Source organism: Danio rerio, chromosome 4 (genome assembly GCF_049306965.1).
Source record: "Danio rerio strain Tuebingen ecotype United States chromosome 4, GRCz12tu, whole genome shotgun sequence".
NCBI classification, from domain to species: Eukaryota; Metazoa; Chordata; class Actinopteri; order Cypriniformes; family Danionidae; genus Danio; species Danio rerio.
The window spans coordinates 52984792-52997882 of record NC_133179.1 but is presented as its reverse complement, the minus strand read 5'-3'; the positions used below and the strand labels follow the sequence as shown (position 1 = coordinate 52997882).

At 40.1% G+C, this 13091-nt stretch overlaps 2 long non-coding RNA genes across 4 annotated transcripts in view; both read right to left on the bottom strand.

The window, feature by feature from the left end:
- The window catches only part of LOC141381964 (uncharacterized), a 1176553-nt gene that overhangs the window by 385683 nt on the left and 777779 nt on the right, over positions 1 to 13091 (bottom strand). The gene's annotated exons all lie outside the window — the stretch shown is intronic.
- LOC570694 (protein NLRC3) overlaps positions 5776 to 13091 on the bottom strand; it is a 31409-nt gene continuing 24093 nt past the window's right edge. For 2 of the 3 annotated variants that reach the window (XR_012402467.1, XR_012402468.1), the window contains exon 11: positions 5776 to 7886. This is a non-coding gene — a long non-coding RNA (protein NLRC3). Of the gene's footprint in view, positions 7887 to 8960; positions 9090 to 13091 lie in introns of those variants that run through there. The other variant, XR_012402469.1, reaches the window with a different exon arrangement.

The window sequence follows — 13091 nt, the reverse complement described above, 5'->3', positions numbered from 1 at the left end:
AGCAGTGGGGCAGCGCGGAGTGGGTGTGCTGATCCGGGAAGCGCGCGGGTCCCACGGAAAAGCTGGAGGTGAGATATTTGCTCTCACTCCGCACCCGAGCTCCGGAGGGGAGGCTCGAGGGGTGGGAGAAAGGAGACCGTCCTCCCAGCGCTCGTGAGCCACTGGCGAATCGCACCGAATCTGCAAGCTAGAAAGCATAGCGTCCCAGACTGGCAGATGTCGGGCTGTCACATCCGGGGAAGTGGAAAAGTGCCCTTTTATAATGTTTTCATGGCAGTAAAAAGTGCCGTTTGAAATGGGGCCCCGCCCTCCAGCGGGGAAAGAGCAAGTTCCCTCTTCTCCAGATGGCCTGTCCCAGGGATGCTTCGCAGTCCGTTGCCAGACTTAGCGGCGTTCTGGGCAGGGGAGCTGCCTGCTTACAAGGTGCCCGACGCGCTCACTTCGCCAGAGGCGTGTGCGGGGGCGGAGCAGCTCTCGTAGGCGGGTGCCTTCGGCGAGGAGCAGGTATGAATGGCACGGCGGGCGGAGCGGGCTACGGACCGCCGATAAGTCATCACCCATCAACTGCTCTCTCACTGCCTTGAATTCCTGGGTGAATTCACAGACGGTGTCGCGGAACATGGCTTGGGATATGGGGAAAGTCAAGAAAGCGGACTTTGTCGACTTCGCGCATATCAGCCAGGGGTGGCGCTCCTGGATCACTAATGTGGACATTGTCCTCCCCAAAGCACACGCAGCGGACTCAGTAGTCCGAAGAGCTAAGTCAGCGGCGGTGCGAAGCTCGTAAGCCTGGGTTGGACCCACCCTCGTGCAGCTCGGCCAGCGCCTGCGCTAGGTAGCGCTGGTAGGTGGCTATCGCATGCAAGGCGGAAGCAGCCTGGCCCGCAGCTATGTAAGCTCTAGCTCCGAGGGAGGCAGATAACTTACAGGCTTTGGATGGGAGACGAGGCGGACCCCGCCAAGAAGAGGCACCGCGCGGATTGACCGCCATCGCGCACTCAACTTGAGGAATCGCCACATACCCCCTGGCTGTTCCACCGTCAAGAGTGGTGAGGGTGGAGGGACACACAGCACGAGCAGAAAAAAGTGCTTTTCAAGACCGCGTGAGCCTACTGTGCACCTCCGGGTAGAAGGAAACGCCCCTCTATTCGGTCCGGCCGTGGAGCTGGGGGATAAACCATCTCCAACCCACGGCCGAAGCAGCCCGGGAAAGCACGGCTAACATGTCAGTTTCAGGATCCGTAGTGACAGCGCTCACCAGCCCGAAGGGGGCGAGCGGGTCTGGATCATCATCGGACAATGAAAGCCCACCCTCCGATGCCGCGGTGGACGTCTGGTCTCCGGTGTCATCGGGCGTAAGGGCTACCATCTGTTAGACGGATCGCTTCCCCCGCCCGAAGCTTGGATGGAGCGCTTAGAGGAGTGGGAGGTCCGCGGGCCCGTGGGCGACGGATTATCTCTCGCTGAAACCCTCAGATCTGCCCGAGTGCCCGCTGCAGAGCAGGGGACAACTGAGGTGGTTCGCCCTTTTGCAAAGGCTAGCCGCGATCTTTATTGCGCAACAGTCATGGCATCGCAATGACGACATGAACTGCCCGCGAGCAGCGCATTAACATGCTGGACCCCCAGACATGTAACGCAGTGCCCGTGCCCATCATCTGAGGACAGGAAACCGCCGCATCCAGAAACGCACAGTGGGAGCGCCGTCCTGAAAAGGACGTGCTGCACGACTGTGTTGCTCTTTCTGTGAAGTTTGCAACTTTATACGCACCGCTCTGGAGGACCGGACCCAAAGAACGCCAGGCAAGGGAAAAACCCAGCTCGACCGTCTGCCGCTGCGTGTACACACTCTGGACCGGGAGAATGCTCTCGTTCGCTCAGAATCGCTGGTCACAGCAGGAGGAACCCTCATCGACTCGATCAGAAAGTCTCTGAAGCGAAAAGGATGGCGTTTGCTTGCTTCAGGTGTGCTTATATGCTGGGATAATTGGCAATGAAGTACACCTGTGCAAGCTTACGCTGCCAATTCATTGCATTCATTGGCCCGTTCAATACTCTTTCAGACAAGCGGCTTCTGAACCGAATCCTCCCATTTCGTGGATTTCAATCAATCCACTCTATGGCACTGAAGTTCCCCAACCGAAGGGCAACTGAAAGTATTTAGCTAAGGTTTCTTTTGTTGAATGCACTATGACATCTTTGAATTTTGGAACTTTAAATATTAATGGATGTCGTAGTGTGGAAAAAAGTATTTAATTGTTTGATTTTATAAGTATGAAGAAACTGAATGTCATTTTTCTGCAACACACACAGATATGGAAAATCAGGCTCAATGGCTAAGAGAGTGGAGTGGTAAAGCTTTACTTAGTCATAGACAAAGGTTAGTGCCGGAGTAGCCAATCTTATTTCTGCAGATTTGCCATTTCAAGATCATAAAGTAACAGAAATTATACCTGGCAGATTGCAAATGTTAGATATTAAGATATATGATTTAAGCTTTTTCGTTAATTAATGTTAATGCTCCGAATGATGGCTCAGGAAGAGTGACTTTTTAAAAAAGTTGCTAGGTGTTATTTCAGATATTCTAAACAATAGAATAAATTTTATAGCCGGCAATTTTAATTTCACTCTCGATTATGCTATGGATAGAAACCATGTCGAGCCTCATTTATTATCTACGGTGGCTGGGAAGTGCAAAAAAGCATTACAAAGTTTAAAACACTTTAACAAAGCTCGAGACAAATTTACATTTTGAAAAACATGTTTACCTATCATCAGACACAATTACATAGGAAAAACAATTTTACCAAGGACGAAACAAATTTACATTTTGAAAACAAATTAACAAGATGCAAAACACTTTTACAAATCCCGAAACAAATTTACAATTACAGATTCCTTACGGAAAGGGAATGTTCAAACTTTGTAATTTTTTTTGCACTTCCCGGCCAACGTAATTATCAGCAAAGACTCTCAAAACCGTAGTCCTGTATCATAAATTAGTCGATCTTTGGAGAGAAACTTTTCCAAATGATCAACAGTATACATGCTAAAAAATAAATAATTATGTTATTTCTGGTGCACGACTTGATAGAATATATGTCCAAATGGGAAATAGACATCTGATCTGATCATTATTTTGTTGCAGTAACTATGTCTATAACACAAAGTACAGTCCAGAACAATTATTGGCGATTTAATAATAGGTTGTTGCAAGACACTTCTTTTAAGCAATTTATTAATATTTTTTTTTGGAAAGAGTGGAGAGAGAGACAACCACAGTATAAAACTTTGAGTCAGCGGTGGGACATTGGCAAAGCGCAGATCTCCAGGAAAAGCACCAGGATTAGAGGGACTGACATTCAAGTTTTATAAAGCCTTCTGGCCCATTATTAGACAAGATTTGTATGCTGTGTTACTTGAGTGTTTTAAGTTGGGAACTTTGCCTCTCAGCTGTAGAAGAGCGGTGGTGACTCTTTTACCCAAGAAAGGAGATCTTGGTTTATTAAAAACTGGCAACCAATCTCACTGCTAGGAACGGATTATACAATATTCTCTAAAGTGTTGACCAATCGTCTTAAGAACTCTTTAACATAAATTATTCACAAAGATTAATCGTATTGCCTTCCAAAACGATCAATTTTTGACAATCTTTTTCTTGTGCAAGATATGTTATATTTAACTGAATTGCACAAACTGGATCTTGGCCTAGTATGTCTGGACCAAGAAGAGGCCTTTGACAAAGTGGACCACAAATACTTATTTACAGCACTAGAGAGGTTTGGCCTTGGGAAACAGATTATCTCATGGATAAGTCTTTTGTATAAAGATGTCTACAGCATGTTGAAAATCAATGGAATTTTGACAAGACCCTTTCCAGTACAGAGAGGAGTAAGACAAGGCTGTAGTTTATCTGGTCTCTTGTATGCAATCTTTATTGAACCAGTATTGAAAACGATGAGAGAGAAGTTACAAGACCTAATTTTTCAATCCTTAAACCCTCTGTCTACACGAACAGTGAAACTCACTACTATGCTGACGACATTACAGTGATTATCAGATCAGAAGAGGATGTCACAAATTTACTGTCTTGTCTTAACTTATTTCAAAAGGCATCTTCTGCACAGGTTAATTGGGGAGAGACTAATACCCTGTTACTTGGCTCTTGGTTAGACCGGAATCCACCAAAGTTTCCACATCAGTGTCTTCGGAATAAAGAAGGTGTCAAAATACTTGGACTGTTCTTTGGTACTGAACAATTTATGGAAAATAATTGGGAAAGACTTAGTCACTGCAAAATGACACAGATGGAAATGGATTCAAGCACAACTCTATTATAGAGGCCAGGGGCGCCTCCACGGCCACCCCTCAGTAAACTCTGGCCACCCCTGTGGCCACCCCAATATAATTTTGCGGTTGACATTATTGATTTAAATGAACTCATAAATTCCCAATATTTAGATAAATAAATAAATAAAATGCAGTCACTAAATTATTGTTGGTGTTACAGACGTAGCTCTCCCCCTCTGGTTCAATGCTGGTGAAAGCAAACTGACGCATGCGCGCGGAAAACCATTCCCGCGCGCCTCACGCACTCCAGTGTGAATCCCGGTTGGTTGTTTGCATGCACGCCGACATAATAGGCACCGCTCATGCGCCGTGAAACCGGAGTAACAGCCTTTTGTGCAGAGGTGAAAGTCGACTAAAGTTTATATAATATGATGATGATGATGATGATGTTACTTTCACTAAGCATGCCTTTAAAGCAGAAAGGAAGGATAATGAGTCAGGGAGGTAAGACTTCATAACATAATTTCTCAGCCATGATCTGGTCTAAAATCACAGATAATTCTATAATACATTTTTTGTATTCTTTAGAATTGTCATAATTAATTTTCATGCAAAAGGTCTCTTAAGTGATGTTGTCATATCACTCCAGTTGTTGTTTTCCAGTAATATTTAGGACTGGTTTCTGTTATTTATTTAGAATAATAATTGTATATTAATATTAATTGTATTTATTTAGAATAAATATAAATAAATTGTTATATTTATTGAATAACAAATCTAACAATTCAAGAGTGGTGGGGGGTGAATAGGGTGGTTCGCCCAGGGTGTCGTTTAAACTAGAACCACCACTACCCTCCCCGATCATCCTTGACAGCACGCACACACCTTCAATAGACAGCAATGGCTATTTAATATTTACCTTAAGTGACAGTATATCAATAGAAGAAGCTGCATTAATAAAATGGTTCAAAAAGCAATATGGATAAATAATATTATTAGGTATAGTGAGTGTGTATATAGTAATGCCTTTCATTCAGTTTGTTCATTTGTTTGGGTAATTAATAAACTCATTATTCTTTCATTCATTTTCTTTTCGGCTTAGTCCCTTTATTAATCCAGGGTCACCACAGCAGAATGAACCGCCAACTTATCTAGCACATTTTTACACAGCGGATGCCCTTCCAGCAGCAACACATCACTGGGAATAATAAACTCATTAATCTTCATTAATTTTAGACATGGCATTTACCGTATGATGTACAATAAAGGCACGTAAAAAAATAAGTTATTTATACAGTATATGAAAAGTGTTTTTAAAATAAACATAGATTTTTATTTGGTTTGCACATGTACTTGCTGAATTATTTCAAAGAATAAATTGCAATATTTCAAGTAGAATTAATTAAATGAATAAAAACTACATTATTTCATTTACCAGAAACAAAAATATATCATTACACTGAATTCATTATTTTTTTTGTGTGCCACCCCAAGATTTGGTGCGGCCTCTTCTGGCCACCCCTAAGAAAATTTTCTGGGGGCGCCACTGATAGAGGCAGAGTTTTAGTAGCGAACAATCTTGCTGGTTCAATGCTATCAAGACTGCAATGAGACTACAGACTGCCCAAAAACTGCTTTATTCTTCCAGCTCAACACCATGGGTCAGTCTAGCCCTTGACATTTTACAAACAAAAACATGATGGGGTTTGAAAAAACAAACGTTTTTAATTTCAGAAAATAGTTCTAAAGAAAAGACCAATATAAAGTTTTATGGATCCGTGTTCAAACCTTGGAGCTTTTTAAAATTCGAGCAGAGGACACATTTTGGGCTTAATGAACCACTTTTTCATAATCCATGGCTGCATAAAAAGATGAGCATGTCAAAGACAGATATTGTAAACTTTGCTTTCGCAGGAATATCTAGAGTCAGAAATCTGTTGAATCTATCAGAAAGAAAGTGGTGTTCAGCACAGGAAATCACTAGAAAAGTTAGTGGAAACTTCTTTTCCTCAATCATTATCAGATTATATATCAGAATCCATGTTAAATAACGTAACAGAAGTATTTTTTCTAGAAATGCGTGTAATGCCAAAAATAGAACAGTTTGAAAATAATAATGATGATGATGTTAACTTGCTTCTATCTTTTAAAATGTAAAAGTCTTCCTTTTTCTATAACAATAAACCAGTTTTATGAAATATTTGTGTAAGGTTATTCTTTATTAGACAGTTAAAATAAAGAAAAAAGATACAAAATGGAGATCTTTGTTGTCTGAATCTGGAATTATTTTGCTTTCTTGCCGTTTACTATACAAAAACTCTCTTCCAAAAAGGTCTGGTGAACTGCAATGGCAAGTTTTGCACTTTTCTTTGCCAACAAGAGTGTTTCTGTTTAAATGCAGTTTTCCAGACTCTTCTTTCTGTCCTGTGTGTAAAAAACTTGATGTTTTTCATGTTTTTTATGAATGTCGTAGATTATTGCCACTTTTTAATACATTTAAGAGGATTATTAGCAGGTTAGGACTTCATTTCAAAAATACAATGTTCATTTATGGTCACAAGTTTAAAAAAAAGAGAGATTTGTACTTTTTCCAACTTTCTGATGGGCCAGGCAAAATAAGCTATCTGGAAGGCATACAGAGCTGACCTGGAAGATCAGAAAGTTAATGTAATTATTTTGTTTAAAGCTTTAGTTGAATCAAGATTACGCTTACAACATGAATATTATCGAAAAAACAATGACGAATTGAGTTTTGAAAGAAAACGGTGCATTAACAAGGGCTTAATATTTGTGGAAGACAATAACATTTTTATTTAACATTTATTTACTTATATAACATTTTTATATAAGTTTTAAGATAAAACTTTTAGTTTATGAATGAAATTGTTTTAATGGGATATACTGTAAAATAAATACCATTTAAAAGTCAAAAAAGTCTCTCTCTCTCACACACACACACACAACAGTTAACAAATGCTCAGACACACACATGTACACAGCATTGAACACACACACACACAGCTGCTGACTGCTCCTGTAGAGGATTCTGGGTAAATCTCTCCTCAGTCTTCAGCTCAGTTTCACTGATGATCCAGAATAAACAGTAAACCCAGCACAGAGCGGCTCAGTGAATGTGGTCTGGACTGAGTGGATGAGGCTCATTGTGTCTCTATAGATGTTGTAGAAGCTCAGAGTTCCTGCACTGTGATCCACAAACACTCCTATTCTCCTGCTGAGCGGCTTCACTGGGAGATCAGTGCGTGTCTGATTGTGTCTGATTGTGAAAATGGAAGAATCACAGCTCAAACTCCAGGACTGAGCATTAAATCCAAACAAACACTCAGCACCTCTTCCCTTCCTCCTGATGCTCTTATATGACACTGATATACGCACACTATCATCTCCACTCCAGTCAATCTCCCAGTAACAGCGTCCACACACACTCTCTCTGCACAACACCTGAGGATAAACATCAAATCTGTCTGGATGATCAGGATACGGCTGATTCTCTCTCACTCGCTTCACCTCTCTGTTCTCCTCAGACAGAATGAGACGAGTGTTTGCTGTGTTTGGATCCAGAGTGAAGAAACAGACATCTGAACACAAGAACACACACATTTATAACCACAGCTGTGTGTATGTGTGTGTGTTACTGATTGTGTGTGAGTTCATGTGTGTGTGTGTGTGAGAGTGAGAAGAGAGCATATGTGTGTGTGTGTTAAGTGTGTCTGACTGTGTATTAGTTAGGAGCATGCGTGTGTGTGTGTGCGTGTGTGTTACGATCCGTGGGAGTTTGTATTTTTGTGACTTCTCCCTCTCTGTTTTGTTTATCTCCCTTTGTATCTCCTTGACTGTCATTCGCTTTTGTCTCGCCCTATCACCTTTTGTTCCGCTTTTTTTTCTCTAAGTACTCCTGATTGGATCCCGAGCCTGTCACTCCTCATTTGGGCGTTTCCTCGTGGACCAATTGGACTTCGTTCCGCGGACTTTAAATTCGACCGGCACACCTTGTTTTTCAGAGTGCTATGTGTGTGCGTGTTGGTTTGTGTTCGCTCGTTGCTGTTCATCCTGTATGCTTTGTTCTGTGTTTCTGAAAAACTACATCGATGTAAATTAAGTCATGGTTAAAGAGTTTATCATTCCTTTTTGGGGAAAAGAGAATAGTTTACTAAGCCGCGCGACATACATTTTGCCCGTAGGTAACTTCAATGTTCAGAAACACTAGGTAAGTGGGTGAGCGCCGCATTTAGTATTTTTGCTTATTATTTCAGGGAGTTTAGGTGTGGCGTCGCAAACGCTGAAGATTTTGTTTCTTTTTCACATTTTGGTTTTTAATAGTAAGTTTAGAGGGGGATCTTATGTTCTAGTTAAGGTGGCTTTTGGTTTTGTTTAGTTCTTTGCTTTGTTATTTTATTGACGTTATTGACGTTTTTTGGGGGACCTTTACAAAACGTTCTCAGAATGTTTAGGGGACCAAACCTTATTGGAAAATTTGACATTCTCACAACGTTCTCATGACGTGCTTGTTGGTGTTAAGACCGTTGTCTAGTAACGTCCCCAGAGGTTCAAGATGTGGAATTCTTTAAAGGTGTGAGGGACGTTATTTTGCGGACCTTCACAGAATGTTATTTTCTTGTCCTGAATGTTAGACAGAAAGAGCTCAATCAATAAAATGTTACTAAAATTGGCTTTATTGGCAGAAAACATAAAGCATTTGTCAAACAATTTAATTTATAATATGCTGTGTTTGTGTGCGTGTCTTAGTCACGTTCTCTATCGTCCAGTTGTCTTTCTGCTGCCTAAAACAAAGCATAATTAACAATATTTACAAATAAGTTCACATATTTTGTATTTAATTTTATTTTTTTACTTTCAGGTGTCTACAGTGGTGCTTGAGTCTTATAAAATTATTCAAAATTAATATATTTTGAATTTAAAAAAAATTATAAATCTCCATATCTACATCCCACTTATCTATTATTGAAGAACTGCCACTTAAATATCTTTTGATAAGAAAACGGTGTTACACATTCCACTGAAGACATCCATAAGCCTACATAGTTATTTTTGTTTGCGAAGCGCAAAAATTTGTTTCCAAACTACTTCTAAATTCAATTCAATTCAATTAAATAAGCAATAATATAGAAGTGTGGTCAGAAAAATGAGTTGTTTTTTCACAAGGGATTTTAATTAGTTTTTGACAGTACAGTGGATATTTTAAGCTATATACTACACTACCTCCTATTAAACGTTGACAGAAAATATTGTCATTAAAAGCTAAAACTTTTATAAACAAAAGCTCAGTACTTTTTCCAGAATTTTACACAGTAAAATAATCAGAGTTTAATTTACTCAGTTCAGCAATACAGCTTAAAGTTAATGAGACAATGATGGGGTTAATTAAGTGATGATTGAGCACTGATGAACACCTGCTGTTAATAAGCACAAACAGAGAAGAGAAACACAAAACTACATCTACCTTCAGTCACAGCCGTATATAAAATAAACTAAATAAAACACATAAAATCTCTCAAAATCTCAGCAGAGCATCATTAAGCAATTCCACAAACAGCAGCTTTACTTATTAACAACCTCTTTGGCCTTGTTTCTGCCACACTCTACAAAATTACATATAGATAATATTAATAATAAGTAATTTTTACAACAGCAATAAAAAATAAACAAAAACACTTTTTGTGTTTTAGCTGTCACCATTGAGGAGAACAGTAGCTGCTTTACTTGGACTCTGACTCGATTACTAATGTTAGTTTCTCTTTGCTTCGCTTCATTTTGCTTCAACTCTTTTGTGTTGCCGTCTTATGTTATGTTTTGTATTTTGTTGAGAGAATTTCATCTGATTTCTTATTTATTTCAAATCCCTAGACAGTTTGTTATACTTTAATATTCCCATTATTAAATGTTTTTTTTCATTATATATCTGTTTAGGTGTCTGATCCTTTTTTGGTGCGGTCGGGAGCGAGCTGGCCGTAACATAAATTGGGTGGCTCGTCCGGCATTCCTTTATGCGGGTGAGTTGTTTTTTTTGGATTGGCTATTCACCTTTATATACTAGAAACTCCAGTTAGAAAGAGTGTATCCAGCTGGGTTTTGAATACAATCCTTCTATCGGTGCACTGTTTGTTGTTTTGTTTATTATTTTGCCTTTCTTATTTTTGGATGTTATACTAGGTGGAGCTTTTAATCTCTGTCAGGGGTACGCTTTCGGACTTTTGGTCTAAAGACCGATTGTCACTGAGCTTAGCGTTTAGTGCCGCCCCGAGCCTGGTACACCTCTGAAGACTAGATAGGAATTAGTTAGTTTTCTTCTTATATAGGAGCTGGAGTTTCTCTGAGTATAAAGGTGAATATATTCTGTAACTGACGGCGTTTGTGATTCGTGTGCTTCTCTCTTCCTCGCGTACCTACGTGTCCCGACTTGTGGTAAGTCTTTGAAGTTTTTTTGTGAATGGGTAGATACGTAACGTTCAGTTATAGTTCATTCCGAAGCAGTGGCTTATGGGAGTTGTAGTTTTTGTACAGACGGCAATTTCCGGGTGAGTACGGGAGTGTTTGTTTGTTTATTTGTGTTGTATTCGTGAATGCTAATACAAAAATGTCTTCCGTACTCGAGGATTTTTTTGCTTGTCCCTCGGAAGCTTTATTTGAGCGTTGTACGAAGGAAGAATTAATACAAAATGCCGAGCGTTTTAGTATCGATCTCACTACACATGATAAGAAAAAAAAGGACACCCTTATAACAACTTTGAAACGATCTCTGGTTGAAAGGGGAGTTTTAGAGGTAAGAACTGCTGTTCTTTGTAAATCTTCAGTGTTTTCTTCCTGTGATATTGATGTGAAAAGTGAGTTAAAATTCCCAGAGATGTCAATGCAAGAGAAACAGCTGTATTTTGATGCAGAAAAGCTCCGTGCTGATTGCGAGGGTCGCGCTATGAAAGAGAGAGAAACAGAACGGGAATTTGAAGCTAGAAAACTAGAGCAACAGTTGTCTGTACGAAAATTGGAACTTGAGTTAGAGAGAGAACGGGAAGAGAGAGTGTTTCAGTTAAAGAAGTTGGAGGTGGAATTAGCAGCAAAACGAGCGGAAGCACAGCGAGCTGACGTGCATCCGGTGCCAGAACAGTCATCTGCATTAGTGTTTGGTGTTCACCGTAACATGAGATTAGTTCTTAGTTTTTCTGAAAAAGAGGTAGAGAAATATTTTGATCACTTTGAGCGTGTTGCTTTATCGCTGAAATGGCCGAAACAGTTTTGGACTTTGTTGTTGCAGTGTGTTTTCACAGGAAAAGCTGAAGATATTTATTCTGCTCTCACCCTGGAACAAAGTGGTGAGTATGAAACTGTGAAAACTGCTGTATTGCATGCATATGAACTAGTGCCTGAGGCATATCGTCAAAAATTTAGAAATTTAATCAAAACTGAAAATTGCACATTTGATTAATTTGCAAGGGAAAAAGAGAGTCTATTTGAGCGATGGTGCACTTCAATGAAAGTTGAAACTAAAGAGCAGTTAAGAGAATTGTTACCTCTAGAGGAGTTTAAACACTGTGTTCCTTCTGCTGTTGCTACTTATTTAAATAAACACAAAGTGAGTAAACTTGCAGATGCTGCCATTATGACTGATGATTTTGTTTCAACTCATCAGGGCACATTTAGTTCAGCCAGTTTTCGAAGTGACATGAATAAGTTTAGGTCTTGTCAAGTTAAACAAAAGCCTGCTGTGTTTGGACAAAATATAAGGGCACCTGTTGTTGGTAATCTTGGAAAAACCACTGTTTCAAGAGACCTCATCTGCTTTTATTGCAAAAAGTCTGGTCATAAAATTTTTGAATGCCCTGTTCTGAAAAAGAAAGAGAAATTTTCAAAACCTGTTTCTCTTGTCGCCCCATCGACTGTAGATGACACTTTCATGTTTTTTTTCATGATTTTGTTGATTATACACCCTTTATCACTGAAGGAGCTGTGTCTTTATTAGGTTCTGAGGAAATGGTCCCTGTGCGTATCCTCCGAGACACTGGATCAGCACAGTCATTTCTTTTGGAAGGAGTGTTGCCTTTAAGTTCTGAAACTGCTACTGGAACTTTTGTATTGGTAACAGGTTTTGAAATGGGATTTGTTGACGTGCCATTACACCGAATTCATCTTTCCTCAACCATAATCTCTGGTGTTTAGTTGGTGTTCGATCTGCACTTCCAGTTCCTGGAATCACATTTATTTTAGGAAATGATTTAGCTGGGGGAAATGTTTGGGGAGAGAGTAAGGTGACTGCTTTGCCCATAGTTATATCTGCACCTAGTAAATCTGATGTTGAAAAGAGTAACACCTTCTCTAATTTGTTTCCAGCCTGTGCAGTCACCCGATCAATGGCAAAACAACTACCTGAAAACCAAGCTACAGATGTTTCACTTGGTAACACTTTCTTTTCCACTGTTGATTCAGGTGATTTTACATGTGATTTGCCAAAGAGTCCTGAAAAAGACAAAAATATCTGCTCTTCACTATCCCGTGATCTGGAGGAAATGACAAATTCACCCCAAAGCCGAGACTTTGATGCCCCTGAGGTTTTACATACTGTTCCTTCTGATGTTGATAAGTATCCTTTAACTTCTCTGTTGCAGGTTCCCAGAGAGGAATTAATTCATGCACAGCAGCTTGATGACACATTGAAAACCGTAGTCTCCCAAGCAGGGTCTAATATGGGTGATCTTTCTTCTTCCTATTTCTTTGAAGATGGTCTACTTTTTTGGAGAGTGGCCATGTTTGATGACAGTTTAAAGTCTAGA